A 5,544-nucleotide genomic window follows, 5' to 3' on the forward strand; every position below is an offset into this window, starting at 1 on the left:
TTCTGCTGGGGAAGGGGTTAAGAGGTTTTATTCCCTCCCTAACTTCAGGGGAAAATCCCTACCTGGGGAAACAACCTTTCTCGGAGAGGTGACCTTGGTTAAAACACATAGCGCCAAGAAGGGGAGCAAACATATTAAGAACAGTATGCCATATACGCCAGGTCCCTTGAAACATATGCTGTGCAGATGTTTCTTCCCTGCAGCGACTGTGTCAAGCAGCAAGGATGGACCGGCTCCCGGCACTAGTGTTTGCACAGGGCCCAACCCAGAGGAGAGGCTCAATCACTCAGTCAGTGAGCCATTAGCTCGAGAGATGGTGGCAAGGAAAGACAGAAGGGATACCTCCTGCTAAAACTGTCTCCTTTATTCCACTCACCTCCCAGTCTCACAGCTTCCTGCCTCCCCAGGTCCCGGGTCCTCGGAGAGAAAGGGGAGCATCTGGAGGTCATAACCTCGCCCTTAGGAATGGCTGGCTGTGAGCCGGGGCCAGGTGGGTCTTGGATGGAATACAGGCCTGGGATCCTTCCACCCCTTAAGGTCCTTCTCTAGTTTCCAACCCAGACTTTCAGCCCTAAGGACAGGCAGTGCCCAGCTTCCCTCAGCTGCTCAGCTGGCCAAGGACTAAGAAAGAGGGCCCTGTGCTCCCCGGGAGGGAGGCCAAAGCAGTGGTCTGGGTGGGGAGAGGTGCCCCAGGAGAGATGGTTCCATTTCAGGGGCTCTCTAACCCCTTCACAGTGACTTGCCAGGGCCTCTCCTGCTCTTTCCAATTAAACCATTTGCCTAATGGTTCTTAGTGACTCTCACGAGTCCAGAGGGGCCGGCGGGAGAGCCCATTACCTAAAGACAAGGCGGCAGTGTGGTCCTGCTCAGGGGCCTCCAGGCCTCACTCATCTCACACCACCCTCTCCGTTTCGTCATATCCTCATATCCCTAGTACTGTGTAAACTTATTTTTTAAGACATAAATACAGTTTTTAGAATATGTTTTTCTTGATTTTTTAGAAAGAGGAAGAGAGAGGGAGAGATAGAAACATGGATGAGATGGATGGCCTGCCTCCCAAATGCACCTACTGGGAACCAGCCCACCACCCAGGCTGGTGACCTGTTGGTGCCTGGGACAACGCTCAATCCATGGAGCCATAAAGGTTGGGCTAAAACATAAGTACATTTCATTTAAAGGAAAACATAGGTCACTAGTACATGAAAAAGAACATCCCTTGCCATGCCAGTGTGTCTTCTTGGCCCCTGGGATCCACTCTCCACCCTCCCCATCTGCTCTGGGCACCAGGGCTGACCTTCAGCCTGTGTCCAGGAGACACCGTGGCCTCTGTTTCCATTGGGATTGGCAGTGGGCGCATCAGTAGGAGATTGGGAAGAGGGGGAAGAAGAGTGAGGTTGGAGTATTTGCTCCCCAGGCCCCTCTCTGGTTCTAGTACCACAGCTTCCGTGCCTCTCAGGCCCCTTGCAGTGCCAGCCCGAGGACTGCGCCCTTCCTCTGGCTTCCCCACATGGGGCCACATCTGCGTAAAGAGCCCCTTGATTGAATTCTCAGGTTGCCCGTTCAGAAAATGCCATCTGTTTCCTGCCAGGACCTTGACCATATACTTGTCACAAATAGAAAGGAATTGACACAGTGCTAATCAAAGTATGCTACTAAGTTCTAAATGTAACAAGGAGCAGGAAGAATGTCTATGTGATGCTATCACGTGATCTCCAGGACATAGCAAGTGAAAAACAAGCAACAAGAACCATGTTGCAGAACAATGTTCAGAGTGCAAGAGAGAGAACTAAAAATGTGTATATGTATTTGCTTATATTTTCAAAGAGAACCAATGGAAAGGTAAACCTTAGTGAGAGGGGAAAGATTGTTGCTAAAAGCTATTTCTGTGAATATACCTTGTTCTATGGTTCTAACTTTGGAACTACTACATTTATTTTTATTGAATTTTGAGAGAGAAGGAGAGAGAGAGAGAGATTTGTTGTTCCACTTATTCATGCATTCATTGGTTGCTTCTTGTATGGGCCTTGACTGGAGATTGGGTGTGTGATGGGGGTGGCTGTGTAAAACAAGCTTGATAAAATATTGATAGTAGTTAAAGCTGGGTGATGGGTACATGGGGGGTTAATAATGTTATTTTATTTGTTTTGAAGTATGCTTGGAAATTTCCAAAAAACGTTAAATGAATCCTGTTACTTGTGAAGGCTCTGAGCCAAAGTCAGCTCCTTTGTTAAAAAAAAAAACAGAAAGATTAGCAAGTGCTAGAAAGGTGGTAGCAGTTTAATAGCTCCAAACTAAGATTTTCTCTCCGTGCGGTCAGAAAGCTTGAAAAGACTGGAGCCGTGGCCGTGTGGCTGAGTTGGTTGGGCGTCCTCCTATGCACCAAAAGGTTAGCGGTTCAATTCCTGGTCAGGGCACAGCCGATCGATATTCCACTCTCACAGCCATGTTTCTCTCTTTCTCTCTCTCCCTTTCCCTTCCTCTCTCTCTAAAAATCAATGAAAATATTAAGAAAAGACTGGAACAGGAAATTATTTGCTTACCCTGTGGATTAAGTGTCATTTCATCTTCAGAACAAAAAACATGGCAAGCGTCCACCTTGAGAAGCTCTGGTATCATAGAGTGAGCCCAGGACGGGGGCTGGGGGCCTGGAATCTAATTCTCACTCAGTCTGGTCTCGCTGGAAGCCCCCTGTTCTGGTTTCTTCCTCTGTAAAATGGGAGCCATTGAACTAAACATCTCTAGGACTCCTCAAATTATGTCAAGCTGTGATTCAGTGAATGATCAATGTGTGTAACAACTCGTTCAGTCATTCAACGGTCATTTATCAAGCACCTACTATGGACTAGCTTGGCCCTGGGATGCAGGTGGACACAGTCCCTGCCTTCACAGAGCTAGCGTAGAGTCTAGCTGGGAGCTGCCATGTCCAGGAGAATGTCAGCTATTCTGAAAAACAGACACTGGCCCAGCAGTACATTTGGGAGGAATCTGAAGCATTGTTCTCCTGCCTACTCAAATGTCCTGACTCTTCCTCTTCAGACCAACTGCATTTCAGAGCAGCTGACAGAACAGCTGTTGGCTTCCTGTGGCCGGGGGTGCGATGCTCTGATTGACCAAAGTGAGGGGCATTCTTATCCTTGGAGCAGGACCTACAGTCTTTCCACCCGACACAGGTGCTGAGGTGGGAGGAGGGGTCCTCCAGCGGAAAACTAGGGCACCATACTAGTAAGTGGAGAAAGGGTCAGTGGACACAGAGGGACTAAACACCACAGCCCACAGCCTTCCTCGTCTCACATCAAGTACCAGCATAAACACACCAGACTTTCCATTTACTTTGAGAAGAGGTGACATAAAGAAATCCAGCTCTGGCCAGTGCTTCTCAGTGGTTAGAGCGCTGGCCTGTGCATCAAAAAGTCGAGGGTTCTATTCCCAGCCCTGGGTGATGTTCAGGAGGCAACTAATCAATGATTTCTCTCTCTCTCTCTCTCTCTCTCTCTCTCTCCCTCTCTCTCTCTCTCTCTCTCTCTCCCTTTCCCCATCCTACCTTCCCGTCCACTCTCTCTAAGAATCAATGGAAAAATAATCAATGTAAGCCTTGGGTGAGGATTACAAAAAAAAGAAAAGAAAAGAAATCCAATTAAACTTTTAAACTCAGCTCATCAAATAGGAATCACTCCAAAGAATTGTTTTATCCTTTCTAACTCATTTTTCTCCTCTGTAACATGGGGATGTTGGTATTTATCCCCATGCAGCAGCTAAGAAGATTCAGGGAGATAATTCATATAAAAAGCTTAACAGAGCCCAGCTGGTGTGGGTCAGTGGTTGAGGGTCGACCTATGAACCAGGAGGTTCACGGATGGCAATTCCCGGTCAGGGCACATGCTCAGCTTTTGGGCTCAATCCCCAGTGTGGGGTGTGCAGGAGCCAGCGATTAATGATTCTCTCTCATCATTGATGCTTCTATCTCTCTCCCCCTCTCCCTTCCTCTCTGAAACCAATATATATAAAAGCTTAGCACAATGGCTGGCACATAAAAAAAGGCTCAACAAACGGCAACTATTTTACTACCTGTTGTCCACTCAATCCAGTTCGTCAGACTCAGAAAGCAACTTCCTGTCCCGCCCAGGCTTCCTGGAATGTGACCTCCAGCTGATGATCTGCCCCAGCCTCCCCACAGGCCCAGCAAACAACCTTGACCCTGGTCATTCAACTTATGGCCCTGAGTCATTCTCTGGGTTCAACGGCCCAAGGGGCTGTGCTTGGAACTCAATAAACTAATGACCATAAAAAACAGCCTAAACGCTGAGAGAGATATGACCCACTTTTTTCCTTGAAAACTCTCCCAAATTCCCTAGAAGACTCACCCAGTCCATCTCTCCACTGGTGATAACCCCGGGCCACTCCTACCTGCCTGTTTCAACCTGCCCTTGTTCTCCTAGTCTCATCCCCAGAACAAATTGTTTAACCCTTGGTTTTAAAGAGGCACACCCTAGAACAGCCGCGGGCCAGATCCCGCCCGTTTGAAATGAATAAAACTAAAAAAAAAAAAAAAAAAGACCGTACCCTTTTATGTAATGATGTTTACTTTGAATTTATATTAGTTCACACAAACACTCCATCCATGCTTTTGTTCCCGCCCTCTGGTCCAGTTTAAGAACCCATTGTGGCCCTCCAGTCAAAAAGTTTGCCCACCCCTGACCTAGACATTTCAAAGGGTATGTTATTATAGATGCAAAAAGACAGATAGGCTCAGTTAAGGTAAATGTTGACCTTGTTAGTGAAGATACCAGCCTAGGAGGTGACTAACCCACCATAACTGCTTTTAGTTAAAGTTTAATTTGAGACCATGCTTTGTGGTTACTTTAGGTCTCTGAGTCTGCAAGACTGCCATGCAGGCCTCCGCTGAGGCTGTCAGGTTAGCATGTGGCCCCTGTCGTCCACACTGGTAATTGTCAGTTTTAGCTCAGATACTCATGAAAGTTCTCTACATTTCTGGACATTTCTTAATGCCTTACAAAAGGAAAAGCCTACTGTTAGGGCTCACGTGCTTGTGGAGATGCTGGAGTAAACAAGCCTCTTACACGCCAATGGTATGAAAGTGTAGCTCCTACAATCACATGGTAGGCTACGCAATCTGGGTTTGTGTAAGTGCACTCTATGGTGCTTCATCTCAGGATAAAATATACTGCCTATCAATGCATTTCCCAGAATGTGTCCCGTCATTAAGCTAAGCGTACAGGACTGTAGTTGTAAATGCAATTCCTGGGAAAGACCTTGCTGACAATGCAGTTGGGGTGTTTGGAGTTGTGCTGGGGTCTAACCCCAGCAGGTCCAGGGGTCCCCATAGGTGTGGACGGAGTCGGCGAAGAAGGAATGACACAGGGACAGCATTCAGTTGATCTGCAGCCTTGCCAGGATCTCTAGCCACAATCTCCAGCCAAGTTCTGGTTAGGATCTCCAGCCAAGTTCTGTGTCCATGTTCTCTTGCTAGGTTCTCCAGCCAGGTTCTCCAGGTTCTCCAGCCAGGTTCTGTAGCCATGTTCTCTC

Source organism: Myotis davidii, unplaced genomic scaffold (genome assembly GCF_000327345.1).
Source record: "Myotis davidii unplaced genomic scaffold, ASM32734v1 scaffold18, whole genome shotgun sequence".
NCBI classification, from domain to species: domain Eukaryota; kingdom Metazoa; phylum Chordata; class Mammalia; order Chiroptera; family Vespertilionidae; genus Myotis; species Myotis davidii.